The sequence below is a fragment of the Aethalodelphis obliquidens genome, unplaced genomic scaffold, assembly GCF_003676395.1.
Source record: "Aethalodelphis obliquidens isolate GAN/ISIS:26980383/991018 unplaced genomic scaffold, ASM367639v1 scaffold23, whole genome shotgun sequence".
Taxonomy (NCBI): Eukaryota; Metazoa; Chordata; class Mammalia; order Artiodactyla; family Delphinidae; genus Aethalodelphis; species Aethalodelphis obliquidens.
This window is the reverse complement of record NW_020837967.1, coordinates 19636589-19653274: the sequence shown is the minus strand read 5'-3', so window position 1 is coordinate 19653274 and position 16686 is coordinate 19636589.

The following is a 16686-nucleotide window of genomic DNA, read 5'->3' as shown; positions in this document are numbered from 1 at the left end:
ACCTGGAAAAGACTACAGTCTCTCACACCTCAATTTTCCCAACTCGAAGAGCTCAGAATGCAAAATAAACAGAGCTCCATCCGAGAGAGGCTTAGCGGAGATCACAGCAAGCAGCCTACGAGCTGGAGAAGCAGGAAGGCTCGGCGGGCACTTCCCCTGCATCTAGGAGCCACCCCAGGATCTTCGGCAGCTGTCTTCGGGACACATCTTGTCACCCAAATTGTCAAATGACAAAACCAAAACAGTTTAGTAATGAGTTTGATGTCCTTTATTCAAGGGAAAACAATCCCTGGATTGGGAAGTACAGGGCCTTCGGAGCAGTGGAGCCCTCCTCCCGAGGGATTTTGGGCAGAAACCACTTTTATAGTGTGTTAGAAGGGGCAACATGGAAACGGGGTGCTTGGCTAGCCTATTGTAGGTCCTGCTTCCTACAGTAAGGGGAGCTCGCTAAAGCTGAGCCGGAACATTGTGATTGGTGTGTGTTAACGTTTCCTCGACAGGTGTTTCCATAAGTGCAGGCTGACTTGGGTTTAGATTTGTGATGTGGGCCGGCCCACTGGGGTGGCCTCCAGTTCGTGGGTCCCCGGATAGGAATTAACTTTCTCAGGCGTGGTGGGTGTGGGAATAAACTCAAGGGTTACCAGGGTCTTGTAGCTCCGGCTGTGCCTTACCTGGGTCAGGGCTCCTTTCAGCCGTGAAGCACCTTCATAATTCACATGCAGCCAGCAGGTGCCAGAGAGGAGAACCTCGGTAGGTATGCTCTTTCCCCCAAGGGTCAATTACTCATAAGAAAAGAAATCAACTGAGGAGCGTGCTTTTGAGATGAGAAACACATTTTAACTTATGTTAGAAAATACAGACTAGAAAGATGACTTTCAAGGAAATAAGATAATAAAGGTTCAGCTCTGGGCCGTGGTGCTGAAGGAGTAGCGAAGAAGCCTGGCCTCCTTGTTGATAAAGCAAATGTAACTTTTTCAGAACTGATCTGTTACGAGCTCCCAACGGCAACATTGCAGGTTGCAGGGAAGGCTGACCCCTTCTCTATCTGGTCCACAAGGGGCCTCCAACTCTGTCCCCTGTGGGCACTGGCCCCTGGACATTTTATGTCCCAGGGATGCACGGTAGGCGGCATGCGCCACCCTATAGAGCATAAAAATGGGGAAGAGGCTGGTGATGGGCCTAGAAGGGGGCTCTGGGCAACTTGACGGTGGGATTCTGGGGTCCAGAAGTGGGGCCATGAGCCCTGGTTATTGAGGGAGGAGAACCCCTCGGCTCTGTGAACGCCTCAGTCCATGTCAGGGGCTCAGCTCAGGGCCCAGGGCAGCGACACTGGTTGCCCAGATATGAGTGGTACTGGGTGATCTCAAGGTCGCCGTCCTTCGTTCCTTGGTCTTCTGGATCCGTGTTCGGTGCTTCCTGATCTAGAGCCTTTCCACCTCAGGATCAGGGAGTATCCCATGAGTAATGTAACCAAAAATTGCTTTTCCTACATCCAGTGTTTCAGTCCTTGAGGATTTTTGCCAAATCCAGTGGCTTTGGACTTGGCCAAAAAATGTGTGCAGCAAAGGAAATTTGAACCAGCAAATGTTTGGTCAAGGCAGGCTTTCTTCTGATAGTGTTGGGACCTGTTTGGAAGCTGTAAAAAAAAGTTATACAAGTTATCAGCGCAATTCTGCATACATCACTGGTGCCGTGACCTGCTGCAAAGTGATTTTTGCCTAGTTTCTAAATGGATTACACCAAGAGATGAGATCAGCACATCTGGGGCCTGTGCTGAGAGTCTCCAAGGGGGTTTTGGAACCATAACGCCAAACTCCATTTGCTGGGCGTGTGAAGAGCCAAAGAGCAAAGAGTTGGGGTGGGATGCTATGGATATTTCTGATGCCTCGGTTTCAAAAGCCCACATCAGATTATAGACATGTTCGTTTGCCACCATGGAGCTCTGCTTGGGGTTTTGGCAGCGCCTCTTAGCTGGCTGTGACCCGGCCACAAATGGGGACGAAGTTAATGGGTTTCACATGTTATCGGCAACTCCAGGCCCACCTACAGTAGTGAAATAACTCAGGAGATGCCTTTGCTGACTCCTGACTGTTTTTATTTTTCCCACAAAGAGACACAACTCAGAGGCCTCTGAGATTTCCAAATCAATGAGCAGAACACCTGTGACTTGCTAATGGCTTGAAACGTTGGGGGAGAAAAGCTCAAAACCTGACAGTGGCATTCTGGTTAATTTAGGGAGAGGCCACCTTGGACCCAGGATGAGCTGAATTTTCCCAGCTTCTTGTCCCTTGTTTGGTTATGAACACGTACAATCTCCTATGAGGTGCACAGTTTCCAAAATGGAATCCAATTAACCTTTAGCCTTCCCCTTTCCAGCTGGGAGGCCGGAAAGCACATTGGTTTCACCTAATTCTACAGTTGTCATGATGCTTATAGATGGTAGCACATTGAGGACCTCATCATCATAGGGTTTTTGTAGGCTGGCAGTTAACGTCTCCATTTTCCTGCAGCCTGGAAGGCTGGAATCTCAAGGCAGGGTTCTCCCTCACAACTTCCCTTGCTTCTGAGCTGCATTGTGTGTTTGTTCTGCAGGTGCCCGGAAAATCCCCCCAATTCTCCCCTCAGTGGGATCACAGCCACACAATAATTAAGCTTCAGTAAGAAGAATGTTGCAAAACAGTGCCATCACTTTTCTATATGAGATGCATTTCTTTGGAAGGTGTAGAGCCTCTATTGTGCCAGTAATTTAAAAATACGTATTTCTGGGAGATTGGGGGTATTCTGGTTATCAATTGCCATGTCGTAAATTACCCCCAAATTTAGTGGCTTTAAACAATGATGTCCATTTATCGTCATTTTATTGGTTTGCTAGGGCTGCTCTAACAAAGTACCACAGACTGGAGGCTTAATCAACAGAAATTTATTGTCTCCCAGTTCTGGAGGCTGGAAGTTCAAGGTCAAGGTGTGAGCAGGGTTGGTTTTTTTCTGAGGCCTCTCCTTGGCATGTATTGATAGATGCTGTCTTCTCCTTGTGTCTTCACATGGTCTTCCCTCTGTGTGTGTCTCTGTCCTCATTTCCTCTTCTTATAAGGATACCAGCCAGATTGGATTAGGGCCCATCCTAATGACCTCATTTTAACTTAATTACCCCTTTAAAAGCCTCTTCTCTAAACACAGTCATATTCTGAGGAAGTGAGGCTTTGAGGGGACACAATTCAGCCTATAACAGTCACGAATCTACAATTTGTAGAGGTCAGCAGAGATGACTCATCTCTGCTCCACGTCTGGGACCTTAGCAGGGATGATAAAGTGGCTGGGAGCTGGAGAAACTGGTCCCCTGCCCCCTCCTCCGACATCTCTCCCTCTCTCTCCATTGTCTCTCTCCCCACGTGCCCTCTCGAGCATTGGCCGCTTCAGAGTAGCCTGACTTCTTACATACCTGCTAAGTCAGAGATCTCAGAAACTTAGGCAGAAGAAGCCACAAGGCCTTTTACAGCCCATCCTCAGAAGTCATCGCTGTCAATCCTTCTTCACTCAGTGGGCCCCCCAAGGCCACCCCCAATTCAACATGGGAATAGTTGAACCAATGTGTGAGTATTGGGAGGTTAGTAGCATTGGGGCCCCACTTTGGAGGCTGGGTACCGCAGGTGAGAACATGGGCCTGACATGCAGAGCTGGAAGGAGGATGCATTAGTATGTGGTGCTTTCTAATTACAAGACGTTCTGCGATACAGAATCGTAAGGTCATGGTGGTTCCTCTCTCATGTGTCTCCTCCTCCATCTCTCTTCCTCTGGGAATGCTCTCCTCACCATCAGGATTTCCTGGCTCTGAGAGAAGGGTCACAATGAGGAGCATGCACTGCTACAGACTGAATGTTTGTGTCCCTCCCCAGTTCGTATGTAGAAACCTAACCCCCAAGGTGATGGTGTTGGGAGGTGGGGCCTTTGGGAGGTGATTAGGTCATGAGGGTGGAGCCCCCATGAATGGGATTAGTGCCCTTATGTGAGGACAGTGAGAAGATAGCTATGAACCTGGAAGAGGGCCCTCACCAAACACTGAATCTGCTGGCACCTTGATCTTGCACATCCAGTCTCCAGAACTGTGAGAAATAACTTTCTGTTGTTTATAAACCACTCAGTCTATAGTATTCTGTTATAGCATCTGGAACAGACTAACACATGCACCGGTGTCCTTAAAGCAACATCGACACCAAGGTGACCAGGACAGGGGAATAGAGAATTTAGAGCAGTGGTACCAGAGTGTGGGATCTTGCCAGTATTTGTTACTAGTCCTGGATGAGCTAAAAGATTGAGTTCAAAAACTTTTACTGCAATTGTACAGAGTCGTTTAAGTCTATTGAATCTAATATTTTAAAATGTGGGTTTGTTTTTATATGAATTTGGTTTATTTCATTTTTCAGTAATTTATTTTATTGCCTTGTCACACCAACCTGCAATGGGCAGCAGTTAGAAACTGTGGGTCCGTCACAGGTGAGAGCTTGGGAAGCACTGATTTAGGAATCTAAGAGTTCACATCCTAGAAGCAGAGAGGAGAATGGCCGTTACAGGGGCTGTGGGGGAAGGAGAAGTGGGGAGGTGTGGGTGGAAGGGTATGAAGTCTTGCTTATAAGCATGTTCCAGGGTGAATAAGTCCTGGGGCTTCTCTGGCGGTCCAGTGGTTAAGGTCCGAGCTCTCAACGTAGGGGGCATGGGTTCGATCCCTGGTTGGGGAACTAAGCCTGGGGGTCCCCATCTTTCTCATGGCCTCTTGCTGTGTTGATTGCACCCTTTCTTCTCCAGGCTCTACCGTCCAGTTCTCCACTGCCTACTGGCCTTTCCCAGCCTCACCCTGATGATTCTCAGCGCAGCCTGTGAGTCTCACTCCTGTGACTGGCTCTGGGCGCCCTGATTTCTTGGTGCTGCTCTATCTCCTTCAGTCAGTTCTGCCAGCGTCTCGAGAACAACTGTCTCAAGCCAGGCACAGTGCTGGGGACCAGGGATGCATGGATGGTTTCTGTCTTTGGGAAGCTCAGGGTCCAAGACCCATAAACAGAGTCTCAAGATTAGTAAAATGCTTTGGAGGACAGGAAGGGAATGGGGGGAAGTTCCAGATCTACGGGGATCTGTGTGTGGGGTTAGCCTGGCAAAGACATAGGGAAGAACTTGCTGGCACAAGGCAGAGCGCTCACTGAGGCGGAGTGGTGGATACACAGGAGGTCATAGCAGTTGGGGTTCTGGGGTTAGAGGTGCAGGTGTGAGGTTCTGAGACTCAAGGGGGCCGAGAGGGGCCTGGGGAGCAGCGAGGGCTGTCCCAGGACTCGGGAGCCAAGGAAGGGCTTTCAGAAGGGATAGAGGCTGTTAGTTTTGCTTTTTTTATACCTATTGCTCTGGGGGTTGAATCGAGGGATTTGAAGGGGTGGCTTTGGAGCAGGGAAATCTGTCGGGAGATTCTTGGGAAAGTCCAGATGAGCATGAATCTCAACTAGGGCAGTGGTCATAGCAATGGGGAGAAGGGAATTATTGTTATTATTATTTTTTAACATCTTTATTGGAGTATAATTGCTTCACAATGTTATGTCAGTGTCTGCTGTATGACAAAGTGAATCAGCTATATGTATACATATATCCCCACATCCCCTCCCTCTTGCGTCTCCCTCCCACCCTCCCTATCCCACCCCTCTAGGTGGTCACAAAACACCGAGCTGATCTCCCTGTGCTATGCGGCTGCTTCCCACTAGCTATCTGCCTTACGTTTGGTAGTGTATATATGTCCATGCCACTCTCTTACTTCCTCCCAGCCCACCCTTCCCCCTCCCCATGTCCTCAAGTCCAGTCTCTACGTCTGCGTCTTTATTCCTGTCCTACCCCTAGGTTCTTCAGAACCATTTTTTCTTTCTTTTTTTTTTTAAATTCCATATGTACGTGTTAGCATATGGTATTTGTTTTTCTCTTTTTGACTTACTTCACTCTGTATGACAAACTCTAGGTCCATCCACCTCACTACAAATAACTCAATTTCATTTCTTTTTATGGCTGAGTAATATTCCTTTGTATATACGTGCCACATCTGTCAATGGACACTTAGGTTGCTTCCATGTCCTGGCTATTGTAATAGTTCTGCAATGAACATTGTGGTACATGACTCTTTTAATTATGGTATTCTCAGGGTGTATGCCCAGTAGTGGGATTGCTGGGTCATATAGTAGTTCTAATTTTTGTTTTTTAAGGAGCCTCCATACTGTTCTCCATAGTGGCTGTATCAATTTACATTCCCACCAACAGTGCAAGAGGGTTCCCTTTTCTCCACACCCTCTCCAGCATTTATTGTTTGTAGATTTTTTGATGATGGCCATTCTGACTAGTGTGAGGTGATACCTCATTGTAGTTTTTTTTTTTATATATAAATTTATTTATTTTTGGCTGTGTTGGGTCTTCGTGCTGCACACGGGCTTTCTCTAGTTGCAGCGAGCGGGGGCTACTCTTCGTTGCGGTGCATGGGCTTCTCATTGTCGTGGTTCCTCTTGTGGAGCACGGGCTCTAGGTGCGCGGGCTCAGTAGTTGTGGCTCGCAGACTGTAGAGCACAGGTTCAGTAGTTGTGGCGCACGGGCTTAGTTGCTCCGCAGCATGTGGGATCTTCCTGGACCAGGGATCGAACCGTGTTCCCTGCATTGGCAGGCAGATTCTTAACCACTGTGCCACCAGGGAAGTCCCCACATTGTAGTTTTTATTTGCATTTCTCTAATGATTAGTGATGTTGAGCATCCTTTCATGTGTTTGTTGGCAATCTGTACATCTTCTTTGGAGAAATGTCTGTTTAGATCTTCTGCCCATTTTCGGATTGGGTTGTTTGTTTTTTTGATATTGAGCTGCATGAGCTGCTTGTATGTTTTAGAGATTAATCCTTTGTCTGTTGCTTCAGAATATTTTCTCCCATTCTGAGGGTTGTCTTTTTGTCTTGTTTATGGTTTCCTTTGCTGTGCAAAAGCTTTTAAGCTTCATTAGGTCCCGTTTGTTTATTTTTGGTTTTATTTCCATTTCTCTAGGAGGTGGGTCAAAAAGGATCTTGCTGTGATGTATGTCATAGAGTGTTCTGCCTGTGTTTTCCTCTAAGAGTTTGATCGTGTCTGGCCTTACATTTAGGTCTTTAATCCATTTTGAGTTTATTTTTGTGTATGATGTTAGGGAGTGTTCTAATTTCATTCTTTTACATGTTGCTGTCCAGTTTTCCCAGCACAACTTATTGAAAGGATGCTCAACATCACTAATCATTAGAGAAATGCAAATCAAAACTACAATGAGGTATCGCCTCACACCAATCAGAATGGCCATCATCAAAAAGTCTACAAACAATAAATGCTGGAGAGGGTGTGGAGAAAAGGGAACCCTCTTGCACTGTTGGTGGGAATGTAAATTGATATAGCCACTATGGAGAACAGTGTGGAGGTTCCTTAAAAAACTAAAAATAGAACTACCATATGACCCAGTTATCCCACTACTGGGCATATACCCTGAGAAAACCATGATTCAAAAAGAATCTTGTACCACAGTGTTCATTGCAGCACTATTTACAATAGCCAGGACATGGAAGCAACCTAAGTGTCCAATGACAGATGAATGGATAAAGATGTGGCACGTATATACAATGGAATATTACTCAGCCATAAGAAGAAACGAAACTGAGTTATTTGTAGTGAGGTGGATGGAGGGGAAGGGTAAGCTGGGACGAAGTGAGAGAGTGGAATGGACATATATACGCCACCAAATGTAAAATAGATAGCTAGTGGGAAGCAACTGCATAGCACAGGGAGATCAGCTCGGTGCTTTGTGACCACCTAGAGGGGTGGGATAGGGAGGGTGGGAGGGAGATGCAAGAGGGAGGGGATGTGGGGATATATGTATACATATAGCTGATTCACTTTGTTATATAGCGGAAACACAACATTGTAAAGCAATTATACTCTAATAAAGATGTTTAAAAAAAAAAAAAGAAGTTGCACTCCTAAAGTCTTAGGTACTAAGGAGATTGAGGGCAATTACAGCATCTGTTGAGCTCCAGTTTTTCATAGCCAAGCACTGGGTCATGTGTAGCCATGAACTCCATGGGAGATAAGCACAGATTATGAGCCTGATCAGACCTGGCTTCCCCATTAGTTGCTGTGTGATCTAGAACAAATTACTTAACCTCTCTGGTCATTCTTCCCTTTAAAGTAGAATTAGTGCAGCTCCTGAGGCCATGTGAATTGGGGTATCACATCTGAATTGGGGGAATTGCTATCTAAATTGGAATATTTTTGTTCTTTATCCCTTCAGTTGGGGGAACAAGTCTGGGGCAGAGCTGCTTTCCTTAATATTTGTTCCCTGTTGCTGTCTGGAGCCCTGCATTTTCTTGTTTTGAAAACAGACACCTCTTATAATAACATGCGAAGCATTTTTGTCTTTAAATATTTTGCCTTCACGTTTCCTCAGAATGACATGAGGGATCTCTATGGTTTTGGTTCTTCTTCTGATCTGTATGTAAAGAAGAGTCCCCCAAACCAAATGTCTGTCTGAATGTGTTAAGATGCAGGAGCCCTCAAAGAGGAAATAGAATCTTCTACGACCAATGTTTTCGAGTTAAGAGTTAAGGTTCTAGAAGAAGCTCATGTATCTCTGATTTTCCCTGGTTGTGTTCTCCCTGGTCTTGTACATAGGTTATGGGACTGTGTTGGGGTCAGTCTTAAACCATGAGGGCATTATGAAATGAGAGTGGGGTTTGCTTTACATGGACAAGTCTTGGTCGGAATGTCCCTATGAACATAAATATCCACAGTGTGGTTTCCATGATGTCCAGCTGTCATTACATCAACAGAATTTTCCCTGGAACATTTGAGGCCAGATTGGTTTCAATCTTTAAATTACCCCATGTCCCCAAAAGTCTCCAGCTATAGAGGTAAGAGTCCTGATGCTTTAACAATGACCATTTGGCAAGCTTTTCAGGGGGATTAAGTGAAGCTTATTACATTTCTGTAAAGGGCTTGGTAGCTGGTAAGTGATAAACAAAAGTTCCCTTTATGGGCTTATGATAATTTATGGGTTTAAAATAATTTCTTTAAAAAATAAAAAATTTAAAGTAGTCATTCCGCTTCCCTAGCAAGTTCAGAGGGTTTATTTCAGGTTTAGGCACAGTATGTAACTCTATATAAAAGATGAATCAATGAACTATGGTTTAGCAGGGGGTCAAGCCGACACAGTCACCCCAAAGGTATTTGAAAACTGACTTATGAAAAATCCTTAACATGATTACAGTATTTTTTTAGTTGGATGGAGAACAAGTCACAAGAAAGTGTGTAAAATGTTTCCCGGAGAAGCAATAAAATCCATAGGGAAGGGTGTCAAGAGGCTTTTCTTTGTCCTGCCAACGAACAAGAATAAACACTAGGGTCTTCCCTGAATCCAAAGAATAGCTTTTGGAAAATAAAGATTTATTATCTGGGTATAAATGGTGATGAATCACTTGGCGATACGTGCTTTCTGGCACAACGTGTCAAAAGTAACGAGCCGTAGTCTGTTCAGAGTTCATCTGGCTGTAAGCGTTCTTGATAAAATATGGAATAGAGTGGAACACAATTTGTCTGAGTCTCTGCACAACTCTCTCCCAATTACTGTGCTTCTGTCCCTGTCACCAGTGAAAATAAATGGGCTGATAATTACAGCCCCAGATACATTCTCATCGCTTGTACTTCCCTGGGCCTTGCCAGGCGGTGTGTCTAATGGGGTCACATTATGAGTTATAACTCACATTTTATTGTCTCCTACCGATGTCCCCTTGGCTCTCTGCTCCCCACTGACCTCCATCTCAGTGTGAAGTTCTTGCCATGCGTCTCAGGAGCTCCCTGGGGGACGCCTCACTTGCCCTTAAATAAATCTGCTCCTTTGGGTACTGTTTCTGACGTGGGCATGCAGCATCCTCCTGGGCACATTGGATGTCCCACTGTTTTTGCTGGACTTTATGGACTTTTTTCACTGATACTATCACCTGTTTCTCTGAACACCACCCCTAGTTCACAGGGGCCAAAGTTTCTGGGTGCCAAAGCTCTGTGATGGTCTATGCAAGAGGGGGAGAAACCAAGAGCTCTTCCTTTGTTACTCTGTTGCGTGTGTTGTGCATGTGTGTGTGCAATCTGTAATGCTTACACCAGGGAGCTTTACAAATATTTTGAAGAAACAGCCTATCTAATTTTACTGGCAGCCTTCTCTCTCCCCAAGACCCACCTGAGAACCTTGTGTGCTTCCACCCCTGCTCTCCGTGCCTGGTTCCTTCTCCCCGCCAGAAGGAATTCTCTCCCAGGAGATGCCCAGCTCCCCGTGCAAATAGTGAGTCTGTCCCACCAGTTATCCAGACAAGTTCAGCAAACATAAGTCCCAGCTGAAGCTCCAGCTGGGACCTGAGTTACATTTTCTTTGAGTGAAATATTTGTAGTCCTTTTGCAAAGGTTTTCATGGTTACCCATGAGCCCCCTTCTTGGAAGGTGGAGAAATGATATTGGCTGTCTGGAAACTGGGGCACTGGGGCACTTCTCCTGGCTGGCTCCCAGGCCGTGTTAATGATTTGTGTGAGACCTTGACCTTGGCTGTGTTGCTTGATCTGTCCAATAGTCAGCTGAACCCACCAATGCTGTTCTGTCTCCAGCTGGCTGTGTTACAAGTGCTGTCTGTGTCCTAGGAAAGCCGCTGGGAAAGACCACAGATATAATGTCCCTGCAGGCAGTTCTGGGGAAATGTGAGGACGGAATGCCTCCTTGACATATTCTGATTTATACTGCTCTTTAACTGAAGTACAATTGATTTACAATGTTGTGTTAATTACTGCTGTACAGCAAAGCGATTCAGTTACACCTACGTATACATACATTCTTTTTTTAAATATGGTTTATCATAGGATATTTTATATAGTTCCCTGTGCTATACAGTAGGACCTTGTTGTTTATCCATTACAAATGTAATAGTTTACATCTGCTAACCCCAAACTCCCACTCCATCCCTCCCCCACCCTCCTCCCCCTTGGCAACCACAAGTCTGTTCTCTATGTCCATGATTCTGTTTCAGTTTCATAGATAGTTTCATTTGTGTCATGTTTAGATTCTACACATAAGTGATATTTGGTGTTTGTCTTTCTCTTTCTGACTTACTTCACTTAGTATGATAATCTCTAGTTGCATCCATGTTGCTGCAGTACATTGCTTTTTAATCAATATTTTTAACATATCTAACTTCAGGAAGTAGTCTTTCTAAAAAATATATGGGTAGGGAAGTTGAGAAAAAAAAGTACAGGAAGTTAAAAGACTCCGAGCCATGCCAAAGTATCTTTCTTACAATCTTCAGTGATCCTTCCTGGAAATGAACTTGAAGCAGAGATTGAAAATGCAGAAGACATTAGCACCTGGGCAGACCGATGCCTGTTTCCTTCTCAGGTCTGGGCAGCATTCCGGGGTGTCAGCACGCACTCACTGTCTCCATCCAGGATGACGTCATGTCATACCATTGGTTTTCATGAGCCATGAAGGACCCGAGTCCAGGTCACAGATGGCTGGTCCCAGCGAGTCATGCTTCCACTTCCAAGATCTTGCTCCGTGAGGATGATTGATGGGTGCTCAGGGAAGTCTGCACTTCACCTTTCCAGAGGTTACCATGGAACTGGCTAAACCAAGCCTAGATAAAAAAAAATCACATGAACCATGTTATAATAGCAATAACAGGGATTTCAGAAAAGAAGTACCCAGAATCCCAATATGCCAATAAGTAACTATCATATTTTTTTCTGGGTTCACTTATAGTACAAGAGGTAAAATAGTATAAGGAAAAGGATGTTTGAGACTTTGAGTGAATGAACGCGCTAAATTGACTAGTTAAACAGTAACTAGAGCTACTTTGGTTGAAAAGCTATAGTTGATATTGGATACCCCTATTCAAAATAATTTTAAAAAGGAATGAGAGAAGTCTATATTATTTTCACATACCCTTAGTTCCCTTTTGCCTAAGAGGAAGAGGTATCTTAACTCCTTTTATTTTTAAAGGAAAACAATCAGTTTATTGCTTAAGAACTCAAAAAAAAAAAAAGCAATATACACTTACAGTAGAAAATCCGCAAAAATAAGAAAGTAAGAATCACTTGCAATTCCACCCCCAGGGATGAAAGTTATATTCTGTTTGTTTGTTTATTTTTAATTTTTTTTATTTTTTGCTTTTTTTTAATTGAAGTGTAGTTGATTTACAATGTCATGTTAGTTTCAGGTGTACAGCACAGTGATTCAGTTATAGATATACATATATTCTTTTGCAGATTCTTTTCCATTACAGGTTATTAAAAAATATTGAGTATAGTTCCCTGTGCTCTACAGTAGGTCCTTGTTGGTTTCTTTTTATCTTTTTATAGTGTCTTCTCTGTGCCTGTGTACTCTAAAAACTAAATTTGGTCATGCTCTACTGACAATATTTATTTCTGCTCTCTTCACTTGATATTACTTCCATAGCATGTCCTCAGTGCCATTAAATATTATTTGAGGGCATCATTTTATTATTATTTTATCATTATTGTGTTTTTATTGAGGTTTAATTGATGTACAATATTATGTAAGTTTCAAGTGTACAGCATAGTGAGTCACAATTTTTAGATTGTGTTTAAAGTTTTAAACATTTATAGTTATTATAAAACATTGGCTATATTTCCCTGTGTTGTACAATATATCCTTGTGGCTTATTTATTTTATACATAGTAGTTTGTACCTCTTAATCTGCTACCCTTCTCTTGCCCCTCCTCCCTCCCCCCTTCCCTCTCCCCACTGGTAACCACTAGTCTGTTCTCTATCTCCGTGAGTTTGTTTCTTTTTTGTTATAGAGGGCTTCATTTTAGATGGCTGTAGAACAGTTCATCACAGATAAAGATTCTCTTACAGCTGAACATTTGATTCCAGTGTTTGGCACCAATGTCACTGCAGTGAACAAGTTTGTACATTGATCTTTGCTTGAGTTTCAGATAAATTCCTTAGGGAAGATGCTTAGAAGACATCCTGCTGTGAGCTTGAAAGCTGACATTCTTTGTGGTTTTTAAACTTTTACAATTCTTTTTATTGTCATTTTGGTGGTTATCTTAAGTTTTACCACATAATCCTTGACTTTTCAAAGCCTAGTTAATTGTTGGTACTTTTAGCTCTTTTTGAATAAAACAAGGTCCTTATAACACTTTCCTAAATTCATATGCCATCCTTGTTGTATACAAAACATATTTTTTTCCTTTTAAATTGTCAAAGCATTCATATTCACTCACATATTTACCCTTTTCAGTGCACAATGATTCTTCCTACAACTATGACTTTATGTGGGATAATTTTTCTGCTGTCTGAAGAACTCCCTTAAGTATTTCTTGCAGGGTAAGTCTGCTGGTGATAAATTCTCTGCTTTTGTTTGCTTGAAAATACCTTTATCTCAGCTTAATTCTTTTTTTTTTGCGGTATGCGGGCCTCTCACCATTGTGGCCTCTCCCGTTGCGGAGCACAGGCTCCGGACGCGCAGGCTCAGCGGCCATGGCTCACAGGCCCAGCCACTCCGTGGCACGAACCCGCGTCCCCGGCATCGGCAGGCGGACTCTCAACCACCGCCCCACCAGGGAAGCCCTCAGCTTAATTCTTGATGGATACTGTCACTGGATATAGTTGGCAGTTATTTCATTCCCTTGTTTCCTGTCTTCCATTTTCTTCTATCAGTCAGTCTGAAAACAATTGCTCCTTTAAAGATAAGTTGTCTGTTTTGGGGCAGATTTTAAGATTTAAGTTTGTCTTTCTTTTTTTTTAAGTATTAGTTTTACTAATATGTGCCCAGGTGAGGATTTCTTCTTGCGAATCCTGTTTGGAATTTGTAGGGCTTGACTTTATGGCTTGATATCTTTTATTCATTTTGGGCAGTATTTAATCAAAGATTTCTTCTCTCCATTTTCTTTCCAGTCTCATTCTGTGGCTCCAGTTACACTGTGTCAGACCGTCACCCAGCACCCTTTATGTTTTCTACCTTCTTTTCTACGTTTTCTATCTTACTTCTTCTGTGGTTCATTCTGGATCTTTTATTCTTAGCTATATTTTATTCATCAAGTCTTCCTTTACCTGTCTAATCTGCTGTTAAACCCATCCTTCAAGTTATTTATTTCATTTTTTATATTTTTTCAGTTCTAGAATTTTAATTTGTTCCTTTTCTCATTTCAAATAGTTTCACCCTCTGCTGAAATTCTCAATCTTGTGTTTATCTCCCTGAAAATTTTTATCATAAAGTCCATGTCTGATAAATACAATATCTAGAATCCTGTAGGTCTGTTTCTCTCCTATTTCTGCTCAGTTTCATTCATGTGACCTTATATACTTCATGTGCAAGGTTATTTTTGATTTTGAATTTACAGAATTACTTGTAGAAATGATATTAGACCAAGAAAAAATTTATTTTATTGAAGTCTAATTGATTTATCATGTCGTGTTAATTTCTACTGTACAGCAAAGTGATTCAGTTATACATATATATATATAAATATATACATTCTTTTTCATATTCTTTTCCATTATGGTTTATCACAGGATATTGAATATATTTCCCTATGTAGGACCTTGTTGTCTATCCATTCTATGTAATAGTCTGCATCTGCTAATCCCAAACTCCCCATCCATCCCTTCCCCACCCTCCCTCCACTTTGGCAGCCACAAGTCTGTTCTCTATGCCTGTGAGTTTCTGTTTCATAGATAAGTTCATTTGTGTCATATTTTAGGTTCCATATATAAGTGATATCATATGGTATTTGTCTTTCTCTGACTTACTTCACTTACTATGATAATCTCTTGTTGCATCCATGGTGCTGCAAATGGCGTTACTCCATTGTTTTTTATGGCTGAGTAGTATTCCATTTTATATATGTACCATATCTTCTTTATCCATTCATCTGTTGATGGAATATCTAGGTTGTTTCCGTGTCTTGGCTATTGTGAATAGTGCTGCAATGAACATAGGGGTGCAAGTATCTTTTTGAATTATAGTTTTCTCCGGATATATGCCCAGGAGTGGGATTGCAGGATCATATGGTAGTTGTATTTTTAGTGTTTTTGGGAACCTCCATACTGCTCTCCATAGTGGCTGCACCAATTTACATTCAAGCCAACAGTGTAGGAGGGTTCCCTTTTCTCTACACCCTCTCCAGCATTTGTTATTTGTAGAATTTTTAATGATGGCCATTTTTTTTTTTTTTTTTTTTTTTTTTTGCGGTACGCGGGCCTCTCACTGCTGTGGCCTCTCCCGTTGTGGAGCACAGGCTCCGGACGTGCAGGCTCAGCGGCCATGGCTCACGGGCCCAGCCACTCCGCGGCATGTGGGATCTTCCCGGACCGGGGCACGAACCCGCATCCCCTGCATCGGCAGGCGGACTCTCAACCACTGCGCCACCAGGGAAGCCCTCATTGTACTTTTGATTTGCATTCAAGAATGATTTTCTTTTCCTTTGCCAGTAGCTTGGGTGGCACTAACCATTTGAGATTTCCTTGATACAGTTTGAGGGACTGAGGTCATTCAGAGGTGCAGGAGGACCTGTATACCTCCTGATCACCCCTCTCCTAGGCCACAGCTCTGTAAAGTCTTAATCTGAAGAAAGGGCGGGCATTCTCTGGAACTTTTTCCTGGTCGGAGTCTGGACCATAAACCTTTTTCTTGGTCAAAAGCAGTATTCGGTCTCTCAGCTATGGCCGTAGAAGTTGCCAGGCACTTCTAGGGGAAAGCAGTCCTCAGTACCAGCTCATCTCTCCTCGCCCAGCTCTTGACCCAGTAACTCTTCTCTATCTTCTTAGCTGTCTTTTCTCCCATCATGGCCAGGGGAAGAGCTGGGAGTGCCTGCTGCAGATGGGTCCTTCTACCTCCTCTTGAGTCCAGGAGCGGCACCTGGGGAGGACGCCACAGACAAGCCAACGGCACCGTCATTACTCCAGCACCAAGACGCGAAATCCATTGCATTGTCTGCTGGAAATAATTTATCAACTTATACTTTGAATTTCAAGGGTTTTTTTCTGCCTTAAGATGAAACCTAGTGAGATACCATGCTTGATGGTGCTGTGTTGGTGCTTCTGCGTCTGTCAGCTCTGCTTTAAGTCGTGTGCGAAATTTCTTGTAGGGCTCAGTCCTTTTCCAGCCTCACATTTATTTAGGCAAGAATACCAGGTAACAGCCCTGGCTAACAAAAAGCAGAAAGTGTGAGGCCAAAACCACAGCTCCCATTCTGAAAGCCAGTCATCACCCCAGCTGATCTCAGTTCTGATGTGTTTCAACTCCTCAAAATACCACTGCTTTATTTCCCTCCATGCCCATCAGGCAAGCCTGACCTTCAGATGGTCAGGAAACAGCATGTTCTCAGGGAAGGAAGGATGTGAGCGCAGGTCTGCTTGTGGCTTTTCATCTCTGAGGGCAGCTCAGCACACTCCTCAGAAAACCACACTGGTGAGATCTCAGCCAGGGCTTCACAAAGTTTACAAGTGTTACGGCCCTAGAGACCAGACTGCCCGCGATTCTGGGGAGGGTGCAGTGTGACTTCTTGTCTCACTTGTGCTGGATGAAATATCAGGTTGTCAATGGGAATGAAAAGAAGAAAAGCAGGTCTTTGCCCTTAAGGCCTTCTGTTGATTGGATGAAGC